The sequence below is a fragment of the Mauremys reevesii genome, linkage group 1 (assembly GCF_016161935.1).
Source record: "Mauremys reevesii isolate NIE-2019 linkage group 1, ASM1616193v1, whole genome shotgun sequence".
Taxonomy (NCBI): domain Eukaryota; kingdom Metazoa; phylum Chordata; order Testudines; family Geoemydidae; genus Mauremys; species Mauremys reevesii.
In genome coordinates this window covers 246,216,657-246,235,625 of record NC_052623.1, presented here as the reverse complement: position 1 = coordinate 246,235,625, position 18,969 = coordinate 246,216,657, and the positions used below count along the sequence as shown (strand labels likewise).

Sequence of the window (18,969 nt, the reverse complement as noted above, 5' to 3'; positions counted from 1 at the left end):
CTGTGAACTCTGAGTAGCACAGCTGGACTGGTGGGCAGATACACCAGCCAGAGAAAATAAAATAAAGCCCAAAATACAGTTCTGTTCAAGGCCCTTTCCTCAGGGATGGCTTTATCACTAAATGATTTAAAGCAAAAGCAGAGCACTCAAAACAATGGTGAGCCCTTCCAGATTTCAACACCCTCCTCCTGAGCAGCCTTTCCTGGATATCTTTTAGGATCCCTGCCAGGTCCCTGTGAAGGGACTTACCTCAGGGTTTTACTTAAACCCTCATCATCTAGACTGAGGGCTTGTCTATACATACAAGGCTGCAGTGGCGCACTGCACCAGTGTAGCTGCGTCACTGCAGGGCTTAGTGAAGATGCTACCTATGCCTACAGGAAAGCTTCTCCTGTCATTGTCCCTGAGAGGTAGTAGCTATGTTGACAGAAGAAGCCCTTCTGTCGACATAGCACTGTCTACAGCGGGGGTTGGGTTGGTATAACTACAGCATTCAGGGGTGTGGATTTGCCACACCTCTGAGTGATGCATTACCAACTTATGTTGGTAGAAGTGCAGAGCAAGACTAACTCTGGAGCCTTTCTAGTCTCTGGCAAGTAGTTACTTGACTCTTAGTCAGCTGATTCATTGTGTGTCCTATCTGGAGACTACATCTTGCATAACCAACACCACCTGGCCTAAAGGGGGTTATCTCCCATAACAGACATGCTGATTCCACCTCCATTTAATCTAATGCTCTAGAGAGTGGGGAGAGGTTAGGCCCCTGCATCCAAGTCACAATCTAGCCCACAAAATTGAATTAGGGTTTGAAGAGTCTAATCCTTCAATGTGTTGAGTGCTTTCCACTCCCTGTGAGCTGTGGATGATCAGAAAATTGCAGGGGTGAGCCACTTGTATTAAATGTGTATAGCAAGTACAGGACCCAGCATTGCTGAGTTAGTGTCAAACAACAGTAACTCAATTTTTTGTATTTCTTGGATCTTGAGAGCTTGATTTCCTCAACTTGCGTTAACGCTAGCTATTGCCTTTAATATTCACTATACATTGCACAGTGTAGAGCATGCAGCTTATTATTCTGTTCATCTAAATGGAAGGAAAAAGGGAATTGTGAAGGAGGAAACTATATCTAATCATTAACTTTGTCTTTGTTTTGTTTCTTTATCATGGGAAAATGTGGAATGAAAAGTGTTTTATAAATGGTAAAATGTGCTTTTAGTTCTTAAAACTTTTAAAGCACATACCAAAATGATTTATTCCCTGGCTCTGTTCCTCGTGTGATTTTGTGTACATGAAGGAGAAACTTTTGTTAGAGAGATACGGAATTATTAGGTAATCACTGAAACAGTTGGCCAGCCATGTTTTGTGGTTTGAGGCATTTGACAAACTCTGTAGCTTTTGTAATGATTATTCAGATTGATAAAAACCTATCCAGACCCCTATAATCCACACTGATGGTGGGGAACTGATCTCTCTTTAAACTAAAAAAAAAAAAAAATCTTGTCTTAAAAGAAAGTCTAATCACGTAGAGCATATTACGCTGTATCATGTGGTCATTTTACGGCATGAAGAAACTTAAACAGTTGTACAAGATTGTCCCCTAACCCATCCCACTCAAATGCCTGATTTCAATTAGAAAGAGCATTTATTTATACCCATCTTCCTCCTACCAGTTGCATTTCTAATTTTAAACAGTAAGATCAAAGCCAGGGTTGAGACAGTCAGAGCCAAGTAGGGGATTTAGAAACCACAGATCATTTTCAAAGCCACAAAATGGTATTGAGGTAGCCAGCTATCATTGACTTTTAATAGGAGTTCAGTGGTTAATTGCCATTTGTGTCTTTGGAAGTCACTCCCACACTCCCTTTGCAATTAATGGGAGTTGTGTGGCTAAATCCCCTAGGCAGCTTTGAAATCTCAGCTGACGTTTACAATCACATAACCTTAAATATGTCAATACCACTTGTTTCATTTTCTTGTCCTTAACAAAAGACTAGACAAAAGAGTTCAAACCTGGGTGCTTAAAGTTAGGCTACTAGACCTGTAATTAAGTTCCTAAATATGTATCCTGATTTTCAGAATGGCTGAACATCCACACATCCTACTGAAGCTAATGAGAACTGCTCAGCATATTTGATAATCAAGACACTTTTATTTAGGTGCCTAAATATGGATTTTAGCCCTAGATATATCTGAGGCTTCAGTATAGTGTTGTTGCAAAGTCAAACTTCGCCTAGAAAGACATTTTAATATCATATGCAACATAATTTAAGTTAAATGTTCCAAGCAAAAAGATCTACATGAAGCATTTCTAACAATCTATGAACTACATATTTATGAAGAAAAAAGTATGGTTAATAATGTACATAAATTACTGCAATTTCATATGTCTAATGCTTCTCTTGTCCTACATTTTGGACAGCTATCTACTTTGAGACAGTAGCATCATGAAATGGCTGGATGTCATTACATTTGCTATGGTGAATAAACTTGTAGCTTTTGTGACGTTCCTGTGATTCTTAGTCCCATTGGAGGATGACATTTGCTTTAGTGAAATGAGATGCATTTATTAATAGCTCTTTTTACCAGTAACTTCTTATGCGTAGCAAAGTATTTTGTGTACTTGCAGCATGGGGAATTCTTTGGATGATTTTCTTTTATGAATAATTGTAAATTTAATATTGGCGTCAATAACTTCTTTAAATGGCTCATTCTATTTTTGAGTTACACACTCCTTTAGCGACACAACTCAGCTTTGATGAAACTTGTGCATAATTTTATACTGTATGCCTACAAAGGGAAATAAGTCAGAATTGCTCAAATTGCCTGTCTCTTAAATGGCGGGAGGTGGCAGGGAGGAGTGTATTACAGTTTGGTCAATAAGACAGTAAAACATGAGGGAATTTACTTTTAAAAAAATTTATTGTGGGATTACAAAAGAGTTGCAGGAAGATGAGGGGGAAACGTTTTCTGTAGAATAAAAAATCTAGACGAGAATGATCAGAAAGTATTTTTCCTCTCAAAAGGATTTTCTATTATAAAAAAACCAAAACACCCACCATTTCAAGGCCTGATCCTGCCAGCCTTTGGCACAGAGAACTCCTATTCCAACTACACTGATGTGCTTGCTTGCAGTATATTAGTCAGTCACTAGATGACTGTGAGCTGTTTAGACTTCCAGATGGGATGTGATCCTTAGTAAACAAAAGGGAGACTCGAGCTGTGTAGAAGCTGGCTTACTTCTGTCTGTAGCTGTTTTCTTTATTAAACACCTCCTATTTAAGAAGGACCATGATACCTTGTATCTTGACACCAATTCCATATCCATGCAAAGCAGATAAAAATCTCACTTTTTAAGGTCTTGATTGAAATATCTCTAGACTGTAAACTGCTTGAAAATCAAGGGCCTGATCCTGTACTCTCATTGAAATCAGTGGGAATTCAGCCATTGTCTTAACTGGGGTCAGGATCAGAGCCATTTTATTGTATCTATGTTTGAGGAACATCAAGCTTACAAGGATCAAACTTGTGTTCTTAGCAAGGCCAGGAATTGTGCAAGTTATGCATAGTCCAGAAAACTGTCTCCTTTCACCATTGGATAGTACCTAAAACAATATAAAAACAACCAACCTCCCCCCACCCCACCCCAAGAAATCCTCTGGAATCCATCTTTACAGATCTCTCTCAGCTGCCTTATGCTGTAGCAACATAAACCCTGATTATCAACATTCCACATGTAATAATTTGCACTCCTATGTGGTCTTCATGGTTCTCAACTATCCCTGTGGGGTGTATACACATCTCAGATGGAGAAACTGAAGCACAGAGAGATTAGTGACTTATCTAATGGTAAGTGAGACAATGGCAACACTGGGTTTAGCACCTAGATGTCCTGACTCATTGTACCCACAAGACTATTTTGTATTCTTAATTCTAAATTTGGGGCTTTTTATGGCAGATCACTTTTACCAGGTTGCAAAATACTACTGGAATTTACATGGCACATTGATAAATGTTGCTATGTGATGGTTCTTTGAATTTCAGAGTTAACAGAGATAACGTGCGTTTCTGTGGTTGCTCTAGTAAGTACTAATTTCTTTATTGAGCATCAAAGCACAGAAGCACGTAAAAGCAAGGTAAATGGCTACAGCACACACTAGACTTGCCCCTGAATTGCATGAATGGTGTATCATTTCTCTTGAAAATGTTTGCTTTTTTCCCTTGTGCCCCCTTTGAGTGTGTAACAGCAAGACTGAAGCTACTGGACCCCAGGGAAGAGTTTAATGAGTCAATGGTCTGTGATTTACATTACATAAATCTTGTTTTTTAAAAAAACATTATTTTAGAAGGCCATGGTTAAAGTTGATGAGTTACAATTTTGAGATCATCACTTTTCCCATGGCCTTTGAAAAGAAGTTTAAGAAAGAAAAACAAACAATCTCCATTTGATATTCATATTGTCAGATTAAATGTGGATTAAAAACCGAGGACAAACTTTTCAAAAACTGGAGCCTAAAGATATGATCTGAAATCTATATTTAGGCACTTTAGAGAGGTTTGAGTTTAAAAACTGTTCAGCACCCAAAGAAGCTGGGAGACATTAGTTGCGAAACTCTTGTGGGGTGGGGGGAACAAAAACCATGCCTGCTTAGATGCCTAAATATGGATTTAGGAGTTCATTTTGTAGCCTATTTTAAAAAATTTGGTCCATATTTCTAAACTGAGCAACCCTTTTACTTTCACCACTCCAGTCTCCGTGAGCAGCCGTGAAGACTGCGAATGCAAGATTCTTGCAAGTGTCTGTGCCTCATCTTGCTCATAAGATTGGAGCCAGCAGGCAAATGTGGAGGCAGTGCTGTGACATGCATGCCTGAGAACAAAGAAGCCAGTAACTCTAATTTCAGCTTTACTGGCCTTGATGTTTACAGAATCTGACATGCCTGTAAACAGGCTAAATGTTTTGGGGCCATATCTTCTAAGTTTCACATCACGGGGAAAACGACAAAAATGCTTAGTAGGACTGAAAACCTGTGGAACTTCCAACCTATGTTATATGTGGCCAATGGCTGTGCTGATACTATCCCCTCTGTACAGGTGAGTTTGCTGTGCAGTAGTACGTCAGCAGGGGCATTGGCCAACTTAGAGAGGTTAGAAAGACAGACAGGTTAAACAGAATCATCCTTTGGGGGGGAAAAATGGAGATAAAGACATCTGAAAAAATTATATTGTGTAATATAACATGGAACTTCAATAGCAGAGAAAAATAGCCAAAGCCAAGCAGCAGCTCATTATACTACCACACAGATCCACGAGAGCAGGTATGTTACAGCAGACAATCCAACAGGACTGTGGTCTACTAACCTGTACAGCATTCATTCAGAATGAGAGATTTTTATAGCATGCCTCATTGGTTTCCCTGTGCCAAAGGGTCAGTAGGTTATATGCAGACTCGTAACAGAGTTATGATTCATATTGCACAAGTTTCAGTGGGAGCTATATTAGTGGCTATATTAGTGGTTCCCCTGGACTTGTTCCCCCCCACCTTGTTCTTTCAGATTTTGCCTTCCTGGCTCTCAGGTTTTGCATGAACCCAGACTCTTATTTAAAATGTGGTGGATGTTGAACATTTTGATCTCTCTGTACTGCTTCTTTAAATGTTGAGGTTTCTGCAGAAGGCAGCTGCCATTTTATTAGGCAGAACTGGTGCAGCACTCTAGAGGGGAGAGACACCATGTCCACTCATGAAAACATTACCTTTTTTCTTGTTTTGATGTTCCCCTCAAAGCAAAAAGAAGTTGTTCTGGATTGTGTATGGGAGGGGGAGTGACAAATTTGACTTTGGCTGGATCAGTTGCTGAAACTACAGCAAAAACATTCACTACTCTCAAAAAAACTTTTAATCCGTTCCCCTCTTAATACTGTTTCTGGACCCAGAGTTTTGTCTAAAAAACCCTGAGGAATATTTTTCTTCATTTTTAATTAATTATCTGCAATGTAAATTAATGCACAATAGCATTTTTTTAAGTTACGAGGAAAGCATTTTAGCTCTAAATTGAGATTCCGCCATCAACATTTTTACCTTGGCTGAGCTAGATATTTTCTAATATAAAGCTCTGGTCTCACCTTCATGATGTTATTCTGCAGTAGTAAGGAAAGAAACCACTGCTTCATAATGCTGAGCACTCCAGTGGGAAACACAAACAGAGTGCATAAACTAAAGCATTCATTTCATGAGGTTTTATTAAAAGGTTTCACCTCTAAATTGAGCTGTCATACACTGTTGGGAAACTTTTTACCACAGTTTATTTTAACTATGTAAAAAACATTAAAGGAATGAAAATTCTGCAGCTTTTCATATAACGGGCATGACCTCTCGTGCACACTACTAGCAATCTATAGTGAATTTAATCAAATTGGTTGGAAAGTAAAATCATGCCATACGTTTTTTTTCACTTCGTCCAATTCTTAGAAATGCCCCTAACCTTGTTAACATGCTACAGATTTCTGTCTCTCTCCACAGCAGGCTCTTTGGAGTTCACTCCGAGAAAACTACAGTGCATGATTAAAAGATATCCTCTAGATGAGAAGGACATTCTGTAAATTTATAAATCATTCATTTGTGACATAGCTTTATACAGCTTTTCAAGGAATTGCATTAACTGCTTTTTCAGTTTCCTCAAATGTTGCTTTCAATAGGCAGTGTCATAGGTCATTACCAGTTTTTCCCTTATGTAAGCAATTCCAACTTTTATTAAAAATACTAATTTCCACCCCACTACAGTATTTTTGAGGTAGCATGTATATTAAAAAAAAAGTCACAACTTGCCTTGAAATATTAAAGGAATATATTTAAGTGCTTTCAGGCAGGTTGTGGTTTTTTTTTTTTTTGTATTCCTGATGACAGAAAGATTTTAGCTTACAAAGTCAATAGTAAATTTTATTAAAGTCATTATTTTCCTGTTACAGGCCTTGTGCTTTAAATAAACTACAGCTGACAATGCTGTCTTACATACTGTCATGCTATAAAACAGAGGTTCTTTATTACCACGGGGACAACTCATTTAGAACTTTAGAAGTGTTTTCACATTGGAGTTGCTCATCTGTGTTGCTTGGCCTATGGCTGTTCTTGACGAATACCTTTTATATAGTTACAACTCTTCCCTTTTTCTTTTGAAAATTGGGGGTGGGGTGGGGAGAACTTGCAAAGCCAACATTTTCTAGATAAAGATAAATATTCCACTCCCACCATCTGACCTGTATCTCAGTCTTTCTATATTCATGTAATTATGAAAGCTTGAAAATCTTACCATACGCCAAATTTTGTTCAGTCATTCTGATGCCAATTGAGTGTAACTCCAATTAAGTAAACTGAATTATTCCTAATACTAATTTCAGCAGCAGTAATATTACAGTAGTGGCTTGACTGAGATTGGGGTGCCATTGTGCTAGTTGCTGAGTAGTAGTAACAGCCAGTCCCACCCCTGCAAACATACACGTGTGTAAATTTACACACAAGTAGCTGCACTGAAGCCAATTAGACTAATCACATGTGTAAAGTTAAGCATCTGTATAAGGTTTGGTGGATCTGGGCCTAACAAGAGAGAGACAGAGCCAGGAGAAAGGAAATGGTATATGCCCACTTTACAGGTGGGAACTGAGGCAGACAGATTAAGGGACTTGTCAAAACTGTCAGAAGAAGTTTGTGGCAGAGCCAGGAATTCTATTCTAGAATCGGTTCTTATACTTCACTCTCCACTGTGGTATGAGTGTCTTCAAGGAGTGCATTAGGCAACGTGACTATACATCTTCAACAGAGATCTCCCAAATCCCAATGCAGTGCCTTAACCACAAGACAGGTCTCTCTCTCTTCTGATTAGCACTGCTGTAAATAAGAATAGGCTTTGGCTCTTTGCAACGATGGTGCAGATCTATCATCCTTCACTTCCACTTTCATTCTCCTTCAGAAAAGGAAATTTTTCCATGTGCATAGACTTAAAAAAAAAAAACAAAAACCCTCTCCCATCCCCCATGCCTAACAGTAATGGTCTCTTTGTACACAGCACTTTTCCCTGCAATTCTGAAAGCACATTAATATTAATAAGTCTGCGTGGTGGTATTATCATCATCCCTATTTTATAGATGGGGCCAGGGAGAAGTGAGGCACAGTGTAATTAGGTGACTTCCCAAGATCACACAGCAAGTCTGTTAGAGGAAAAAAAATACAACCCAGATCTCCTAACTTTGTTTCATGCCTTAATCACAAGGTCATGCTTCCTCCCTCCAGTCCTTTTGTCAGTTGTAACTATTGTCAAGTATGTCAAGTATGACCAAGCCAATACTGCAACATTTGTTTGCATGAACAAGTTGTATTTGCAAATATTTGTTAGAATTCCCAGTGGATGTTCAGCCATCTTTTTATTTTCACTCTTCTGAGAACGTTCACATAAATTCATGTTTTGCAGTATGGATGTGTGGGGAAATGGCTGTTCTTTTGAAATAGCAGTGTTTGCATGGTAATAAAAGTATTCATGCACAAATACGGGTATCTGCTATTCATGCCTGAAATAATCACTCCTAGTTTATAAAGGGGGTCATCTAATCAGGAAGCAATAACTATACCATGTGATTTAGTATCACATACTATAAGTAACATAGCTGAAGATCTAGTCTAACAACTCATAGGCTGAAATATGTTTGAAGCGTTTGAACAATTACAAATAATGGAGAAAAAAAAATCAAAGTCTGTTCATGATGAATTCACAGAACCGGGGGTGGGGAGGGAAGGGAGAGCAAAATTTGTCTCAGAAACCATTTGCTATGAATATTCACCCATTACCAGATAAGACTATAGTAGATGCTTGTCTTCAAGAGATTATCACAATTGTTCTTTGTATGTTTCTAGGAACTGTTCCAAAATGCATAGGCTATAAATCTATTATTTGTCATGTTAGGTTCTATGTTATATATGCAGCTAGTCTTTTACTGATGTTCAGATGCTTGTGGTTCCTGACAGAGGATATGTATGGTAGATACACAAGCAGGAGGTCACAGAGAGAGTCTAATCTGCATGTTAGCTTCCTGATTTACAACAAACCTTCTCCAGCTGGATCACCTGCAGTTTAATTTGCTGTCTCTTGAATGCACTTGTTTTCTATGACAGAGTTTAAACATACAGTCATGACTTAAATCATAATATACCAGCTATCAGATAATGGTAGCAAAGATAATGCTGTTTCCCCATATAAGATATTGCTGTAGTCTCTCGATAATTATGGTTTGGTAAATTCCTGTTAAATGCTGACTTTTTATATGGTGACCACTTTGCAGTACCATTTTGCACTTGCCTTTCAGGATTTAGAGAGGAGATGAAAAATGCAATTTTTCCAAGGAATTGATTTCCATATATTTTAAAAAATAAATAATTTTCTTAGTTCCTGTACCCCCATTTTCAGGGCTATGCAACGGTTGTTACTAAAGAGGATAAAAACCAAATAGAAACAATGTTTCATAAACTGGTACTTCTCAGACTATTTGGCCTTAATTATTTTGGTACAAAGCTGTATAAATCCAGCCCAGTTTTTGCAACTAATCCTGGCTAGGCCTTTCAGCTAAAAATTGAGCCATTCCCTCCCCTCCCCCGCAACAATCAGTGGTGTCCCTCAAGCAGCTAGACTAGATTCTATCAAAAAGCACGATTTGTGATGTGTGTATGTTACTGTTTACTTAAAAGTGCTAAGACTACATTTTCTTAACAACAGGAAACTTTCACGATATTTAAAAGCATGCCTTTAAACCTTCTGGCAGCTATAGAGCAAAAATGGCAGGTGGCTGCATGAAAGAGGTAGGTTATAGTTATATTATAAACAACTGTAGGGGAAAAAATAATACTCTGCAGTGGGGCAGGAGTCTGATCTCTGTTATATTGATGTAAATCCAGAGTAACACATCTGACACTAGTGTAATAAAGATCTGACTCTTTCAGAATACCTTTATGCACTATTAGGCTGTCTGAACACCAGAAACAGTAATGTTTGACATGAACTGTCAAATAAGGCCAGCATTTCCCTGCAAAACTAGGTTTGAACATGCATCCATTGCAGTGAAGTATGCTAGGCTTTGAGTAAAATTTTCAAAAACACTCAAGTCCCATTTTCAGGGGAAACTTGGATGCCCAATTCATCTAGCTTTTTAATGACACTTACGCTCCTAAATGCTTATATCCCTTTTGAAATGGGACTTGAGTGCTTTTGAAAATTTTACCCTTTGGTGACACTGATATTTGTCATCACTGTCTAACTGTTGTATTAGCATACAAAGGGCATGGGTGGTGTTTTAATACCATGTCATTTAAACCTGTTTAGTGCAAGTCTATAAATGACCCATTGGTAAAAACACCAGTGCTCCCTCTATGCTTCTGTACCAGTAGTGCGACGGTGGGGAGATTTAAGCAAAACCATCAAATAAACAACGTTGCAGAGAACTTCTTTACGGAACAGTGTACTGTGTGCTACAGATAAAGCACACTGGAATTAAATTCCTCAATAAAGAAATATAGTTTTTTCACACTCCTTTTTGTGTCTTCTTCTTGGCTATAATTATAAGGGGCAGAATTTATGTTGGCTCGAGCAAAGCTCCAGGCTGGATTACCTTTTCTCCACTGAGCAGTGCAGAAGTGGTTTAAAGATGACATATGTTCTCCCCCTTTCCAACTGTCCAATCCCTGCCCACCCTCTCTCAGCACAGATCAATGAAGAGGCCTCAGAGAGGCCTGCAGAAAGGATGGACACTGCCCAAGAAGTGAGTATCTCCCTCTCTCATGGTTTGGGCATGATCCATGCACACAGAACATCGATCAATGTAGTGAAGGGAAAAAAAAAGAGTAATACCACTGTAGGGTAACCATATTTCCCTATGCAAAATATGGGACACCTGGTAAAATTACTTGTATTCAAGCAAGTTCAACGGCAATCAGAACTATGCAGTACAAACATTCAAATTAACAGGGGCTCAGTCAACCTGATGTTAAAAAGAAATATTACATAGTTGATTGTTTTTATTTACCTTCTTATCTTTAAAGCTTTAGGATTCACAGGGGGAGAGGTGACATGCACACATTCCCTTACACCTCTCTCACATGGGGGTGGGGTGGGGGGAGGGTGACCAATAGACCCATCCCTCCCTGCCCAGTGCTCTGCCCTCCATGTCTGGTTGGGCCCCCAGGATGGACCTGGCTCTCATGGAAAGACGTGGTGCCAGATATCAAGGCAACAAGTGTGGGAGTGGGGGGTATGCAGGTCACATGGCCCCTCCTCCCTCCAAGATTTCTGCCAGGGTTTACACCAGAACATGGCCAGAAGCAGCCTTTTGGCACTGTGCAAGAGAGGTGGGACAGGAGCTGCTTCCAGCCACAGGGGAGGAGAAGGGATGACTTGGTCCATGTCTTTGCAGAGTTCATCTCTTCCCCCACCACCTCCATGTGGCTGGAAACAGCTTGTCCCTTCCTGCCCGCACAGTGTCAAAAGGCAGCTAACACCTCCAGGCTGCTGCTGGCCACTGACATACCCTGGTCACCGACATAACCCAGCTGCCTGCTGTCCCCTGGCCATAGGCACCAAGTTTGTAATCTGCCAAGGGGTGCTTCCCCACCTGGCTCCGCCCAGACCCCATCCCCACTCCACCCCTTCCCCCAAGGCCCCACCCCTGCCCTGCTACTTCCCACCCTCCCCCTCAACCATGCTGTGCTCTCCTACCTCCAACACCTCCTGACACTGTGAAACAGCAGCTGATCCACAGTAGGCAGTAAGCATTGCAAGGCAGGGGGAGGTGCTGATCAGTGGGGCCCGCCGGTGGGCAGGAGGTGCTGGGGAGAGGGGGAGGTTCTGCTCAGCACCCACCATTTTTTTCCTTGTGGCTGCTCCAGCCCCAGAGCACCCACAGAGTCGGTGCCTATGCCCCAGCTACAGTGTGAGCCGGAAAGGGTTAAGCCCTAAGGATGCATTGTGCACCAGGGCCCAGGGAACCTGACTGCAGGGGCTTCAGCAAACCTGGCCAGAGAGGTGGCTCAGCAGCAGAGGGTGCCTAGGGGACGGAACAGCCCTGCACTTCCTGGGGGCAGGACCCAGGGTGGGAGAGGAGGGAGATGGATGAAGAGGGTTCTGAGCCCCTGCCCAGGGGATGCTATGGAGCCTGCAGGGTGGAGATGTGTACAGGCTGGAAATCACTTTACTTGCCCCCACCACTCCAGAGCTTAGATGAGGGGCCGAGAGGCTTCCCTGTGCCAGAGCTGTGCAGGGCTTTGGCACATGCAGGGCTTTGCTTTTCCAGGCCGGCACCCCAGGCTGGAGAGTCTGGGGCTTTCTTGGGGTTCTGGCCCAGCCAGCGGCAGTGAGGGAAGGAGGGAGCCTGCCGGCCAAGCTGCTGGTGAGCTGAGCGCTCCGTCCAGGGGCTGGTTCTCTGCACAGGGACTGGGAGTGGGATGTAGCACGCTGGGTGGAGATATGGGGGGTGGGGGGGGGAAATCAGTGGGGCTGTGGGGGGAAGTGAAGGGGCAAAGCTGGGAGAGGACAGCAAGGGGGGTGGGGAAGCACATAAAGGGCCGATGGGTGGGCAGCAGAGGTGACATGTAAGCCTGCCCACACTCACTGGCCACCACAGTGTGCAGCCAGCGCTGGCTGGAAACAGGACAGGGGGAGAAGTCCTGCTGGCTGAAAGCTGACATGCAAGGAGAGCTGGCCCTGAACGCTGCAGCTTTGCTCCCCTACCAGCCTTGCATACCCACCCCCATCATCGGTCACTGGATGGATCCTCCCACTCAGAGGCGGCTCTAGGAATTTTGCCGCCCCAAGCACGGCAGGCAGGCTGCCTTCGGCGGCTTGCCTGCAGAGGGTCCGCTGGTCCTGCGGGAGGTCCTCCGAAGCCGCGGGACCAGCGGACCCTCCGCAGGCAAGCCGCCGAAGGCAGCCTGCCTGCTGCCCACGCAGCGCCCACAGGGCGCCCCCCGCAGCTTGCCACCCCAAGCATGCGCTTCGCGTGCTGGGGCCTGGAGCCACCCCTGCTCCCACTCACCACTGGTGGGCAGGTGGCTGGCAAGCAGGGATCTGGCCAGCAACAGGACCCAACAGTACTGATGCAGGTGAGCGGGGGGGGGGCACGGGGAGAGGAAAGACAGAAGATATGGGACAATTTACCATTTTTAAGAAAGAGTGAGGACACCTGCAAGAGGGCTTAAATACGGGACTGTTCCTTTAAAAATGGGACATCTGGTCACCCTACACCAGTATGGAGTACTGGGCCTAATTTGCTGCTATATTTCTCTGTAGTGTGATAGGTATGCTTTACATACATAAGATGACAAATTCCTTGCCTTTGTTTTACCAGAGGAACTAAGCATCTGCTCTCTGCTGTGCTAATAAATGCAGACACTTAAGGAATTTAGCACGTCTTGTCTATGATTTGACGGAGACTTAGACCTCAGAAGGGATAAAGATAGTTGGATGGAATATTGCCAATATATGAAAATTCTGTTTTGCATTGAGCTCTTTTGCTGGTGGCTGGTTGGAGGAAAGGGTGAGCAATAGCTCATAAAAGGATCCTCTCTGTCGCAGTAACAGAGAAATAAAGATACTCCAAAACACTTGAAAGGCAGAAGTTTAACAAGCTACATTACTTCATTTGTTTTCCTCTCTCTGTCTTTTCTATCTAATAGACTCATTGGTGCTAGTGACCAAAGTGACAATGGAGGCAGCAGGCAATGACACATTGCAAGCATGTTTTTAACTGACTTTGATCCAGTGACTCTGAGTGCAGGGGCAAGCGGAATTGTGCAAGGTGGCTCAAACACATTCTCTCTGATTTCTCTCTTTCCAGGGAATCAACTGCTTATGAGGAATATCCATTATTTAAAAGAGAATTATACTAGTAGGAATGCATGTAATTATGTAATTAAACTGTAAACTAACAGTGCAAAACCACACTGCTTTGATACACGTTAAGTACAGTAGGGCAAATTTTGTATTGACTTATACCCATTCATCATCATCGACTTCAGTGGGAATGCACTGATTGTAAAACAGAGAATTTGACCCAATGGACCATGTCCATGCCTGACGTGACTATAGTTGGTGGAATTATACTGGAGTCTCCATATGTTTGATATGTATATATTTGAGGTTCATTTTCATTTATCTATTTAGCATCCACTACAGAAAAGATCAGATTTCTTCCTAGGTATGGCATAAATTTCACTGTTTAAATCACTGTATGATTTTTCTAAATGTTGGGTAGTCAGTCCCCATCAGAGAACTATGTCAGCCCTAATCAGCTTAGCAATATAGCTACTTTGAGCACATCAGACCTGTCCTCTGCAATCTACAATGGCCTCCCAGAGAAAGAGTCAAATCCAAAGTCTCTGTCCTTATCTTCAAGGTATTCACTGGTTTGGTATGGGATCACTAAAAGATGGCCTGAATCTCTGGGATTTGGACTGTAGTAGATAACTTCATTCCTAAAGCATGATGAAGCTGTCCATGGCAAGGGTAAAGCCCATTGTTGCAGGAGACAGAGCTGTCTCACACATCAGATCACGGCTGCGGAATGAACTCTCACAGGACCTAAGAACTGCTAGGGCTTCTTGAGGATCTTTGTTTATTTTGTGATTCCTTGTCTGAGCTTCCAGAATTTAAGAAATCAAAAGGAGGGTTAAGTTTAGTCAGAGATCAAGTAGAAGGGTCACATTTGCTAAATCAAAGAACTAAGACAGTGCTAAGGGAAAGTTAAAGAATAAATGAACGCGAATAACCTGCTCATGGAACAGTCCATAGCCAGAAATATATTAACCTTCTGATGAAGTGAGAAGAATCACCAGTTTAAGGTAACTGCAACTAGTATGATCACCAGGTATTGGATTATTTTATTTATATATATATATATATATATATATATATAAAAATCACACGCACACAGACACACATATATTATGTGTGCACATGTATATCTATAGCTAAGATAATCTCTATTTAACTCTTCAGAAAAAGGAGTCTGGATTTACCTAATTCAACACAGAAATAAAATGTCTATATCACTAAAACTGGGTTTTCTGAGCTGGCAAAGGACTACAATAGGGTCTTATCTGGAGCCATAATCTTTAAAGATAACCCATTAGAATTAAAGCAAATTGCATGCTATGCCTAGAGCACCTTCATGGTTAAGATCAATGGCATAGTCAGGTTCTAAGAGCACAGGGAGTGAATATATATAAAAAAGGTGCCACCTGATGCGACGCAGGAAAGAAAAAAAAAAGAAAGAAAGAAAGAAAGAAAAACCCAAGTCTTGCTGCCGAAGACTGAAGAACCCGCCGCGCCGAATTACCCACCGCTGAATTGCTGTCGAAGACCCGGAGTGACTGAAGCACCCGCTGCCGAATTGCCGCTGACCTGGAGCTGCCTGTGGGAAACCCAGGCTGGATTAGTCCTCAGCCAAGCAAGGTAGCAGGCGCCCTGCAGTGGGAACAGGGAGGAGCGTCACTCGGCTGCCACAAAGCGAGGGTGGGGGGGAGCAGGAGAAACACCGTCCGCAAATGCTGCCGCTGCAAGATGCACGCAGCAGAGCCCGAAGTGAGTGCTGCCGAAGACCCAGACATGCTGGGAAGCACCAAGTGAGCACTTGGGGAAGTGGCCGCTCCCTCTGCTCCCCCAGCTGCGCTACTGGTGCAGATATCAAGTATGCACTTCTTAGACACTCATGTGTAGCATACACTTGGCCTGGTTTACATGGGGGGGGGAGAGATTGAGCTAAATTACACAACTTCAGCTATGTGAACAACATAGCTGAAGTCAACATACTTAGATCTACTCACCACGGTGTCTTCACTGTGGTGAGTCAACTGCTGCTGCTTCCCTGTTGACTTTTCCTGTGCGCCTCGTGGTGGAGGAGCACAGGAGTCGATGGGAGAGTGCTTGGGTTTGATTTATTGCATCTAGACTAGATGCGATAAATCGACCCCCGCTGGATCGATCGCTGCCTGCCGATTCAGCGGTTAGTATAGACATACCATCAATGAGGTTTCCTAAAACACCATGCAAAACTTCGAGGACATGTCAAGTAATCCAGTATAAATCCACAGGTTCATATTAATGCCACTTTTTTCTGGAGAATCCCCAAATCCATAAAGCAAAAGCAGTTTAAATTATAATGTGTTAGAGATTATAGTAATACATCCTAAAACACCACACATTTCTTCTGAACTACTATGTGCTATTCCTTTAAACAAAGGCAATGTGATCAGAGTTTTCAGACAGCTTTTTATCAGAAGCTGGCAACTTTCTGCTCCTTAAAATAAAAAACAAAACACAACAACTGAGAGACAATACCATCTTTATGCCAATGATTCACAAATCCACCTCCCCACTCCTAATCTGTTTAATCCTGCATCTCTCCTGGTTACTGAGATGTCTCCTCTTGGGTGAGTTGCCATCAGATTAAGTTTCAGACAGACAATCAAAACTGAACTTTGTCATACCTCTACATTCCCGTCTTTTTAGGCACTGTTGACAACACCCCCATCCTGCTTCTCAAGCAGGTCTAGTTTAAGGATATCTTTGATGCTACCCCCTCTCCCTAGACCCACACATTCAGATAACATCCAAATCTTGCCACGTCCTACATAACACTTCCAAATCCAGCCTTGTGATCACATCACAAAAACTCCTTTATTCAGGCCCTCATCACCTCCCACCTTGGCTACTGCAACCTGCTCCTCCCTGGCCTTCCTGAACCCCTATTCAGCTCCCTACCCCTCAAAATGCTTTTGTTAAAAATTGTCTTCCTGGTCCAAATTCTGACCATATCATCCTGTCTTTGAGTCCTTCCACCAGCTCCCCATTCTCTACCACATCAAACTCAAACTTGTCCTAATTTTTCAAAGTCCTTCACAACTTAAAATAACTAAAATCTATCAAATCAGGAAAGGTGGGGGGCCATGATTTTCAAACCTGGGTGCCTAAAGATAAAATTTGGATTTAGAAACCAAAGCACTTAATTAATTGGCCTGATTTTTAAAAGCACTGAGCATCCAGCAGCTCTTATTGACTTCCTACTAGTCACTCCACTACTCAATGACACCGTGACCTTGGGCAAGCACTTCCTTATTTTTCCTGCTTTAACTTATTTTAACCATCTGAAAAATAGGTATAATTTCTCTCTCTCTCACAAGAGCATGGAGCAGTATTTGTTTGTCTGATATAGCATCATAGTTATGTTCACTTTGAGGTCCTCAGATCAAAGGTGCTGCATGAGAGCAAAGCAATATTAAACACCTTTTATCTGAAAATGGTAGAGGTCTGTTGTATATCTGAGTCCAACTTAGCTAATTAGAAGGTCCTTACCGTTAAAGAAGCTATGCTTTATATAGGTAAAAAGTGTGTGCGCACACTTCAGGTAGGGGAGGAATGTAAAGAGGTATTATTGGATTGTTCAGCCCTGTAGGACAGAACCTGTTTGTATAATCAGAAGATATGCCTTAAGTGGTCTTTAAAGAAAGTCAGATTTTGTTTAAAAAAAAAAAAAAAAGGAAATAGGGAGGCTTCATTAACTAGACTGACAGGCTCCATAGATCTCTCAAGTGTTTAAATTAAGGATTGCAAGTTCTTGAAACTTGACAAGGAAGGCACAATTGGTACTGCCTGCTGTCTGAACTAGAGGTAAGTGCAAATTAAGCTCTTCCTCTCTCTATTATAAATATACTGCTCCTGTTCTCAAAAGTTTAATGAAGAAAGAAAGGGGCTATTGTGTTTTGTTTAATTATTTGAGGACTAAATGAAAATTTTAAAGTGTCAAATAACTAGAATTTTGAAATGTGCAAAGTACTCAACTGAAGCTCATTCTAATGATAATTATTTGGTATTTACCTCCAAATCCTCACTGAATATTATAAGAAACCGAGTTAAAAAATCAGTAATTTGTAAACATTGATAGAGGTTAGAGTTAGAAGAATATGAGCAGTATGCAGTATTTTAAAATACATCCAACAATAACTCTTGTTCTTAGTATAACTGTTGGTTTCACTATGACTATTTGTGGATTTAGATTCAATTTCTGTGAAACTCATGGCACACTTAAGCATAGTACCTTTTCTAAATTAGAAATTCTTGTATAGTATGAATCAAATTCTACGCTCTTTTTTTAAAATGGGTATAAATATAGCACAACTCCACTGATGTAAATGGAAGCTATATCAGATTTACACTGGTTTAACAGAGCAGAATTTATCTTATCATGGAAAATAGTTACTGGTGGACTGATAAGCAAGGAAGATATGCAGAAATGTTATGATCAGAAGCCTGTGGATGGCTAGAGCTTAGTCTTCAGAAGACTGGAGTCTTTAGAAGAGCTTTCATTGACTTCCGTTGGTGTTTTGGGCACTAAGGACATCTGAAAATTGGGCTCATCTTGCTTCTAGCGCACTTAGTGATATTGAGTTGTAGTCTCAATTTAGCAAGACAATTACTACAGAATTAATTATGCTTAGCTAGTATCTTTGATATCAGAGGTGTATGAGAGCATGCATGGAGTATCCCAATGAAGTGACTCCACTATAGACAAGATGCATTTATGAGATTTCTCCCATGCCTTTATCAGAGGTATCAAGTGCTGTTACTAAAAATATGAGGTAGAAATTATTCACACAACGTACAATGGAAAACTGAAGAACTAGCATAAGACTTTTGCTTTGTTTTCAAAAAAGTACTAGGCCCATGCCTTATGAGGAAAATAGTCTTACCCTCTAACAATATCTTGTTTACATGCTTCCCCCCACACACACTCCTACCCATGATCAAAGGCTACTGTTTTTTTAAAAGTACACATTGAAGAGATTTGTAGGTCTGATAACGTCTCACAGAGAAGACCTTACCATCATGCCTTTGTTAAAAAAATGGTGAAAAGCAAATGAAAATATTATACTTAAGGAGGTTGACA

At 41.5% G+C, this 18,969-nt stretch overlaps 1 long non-coding RNA gene across 2 annotated transcripts in view; it reads right to left on the bottom strand.

Moving 5' to 3' along the window:
* Window positions 1–18,969, bottom strand: part of LOC120395681 — a 35,537-nt gene that overhangs the window by 14,785 nt on the left and 1,783 nt on the right. For both annotated transcript variants that reach the window (XR_005592739.1, XR_005592740.1), the window contains one exon: window positions 15,368–15,491. This is a non-coding gene — a long non-coding RNA (uncharacterized LOC120395681). The remainder of the gene's footprint in view (window positions 1–15,367; window positions 15,492–18,969) is intronic.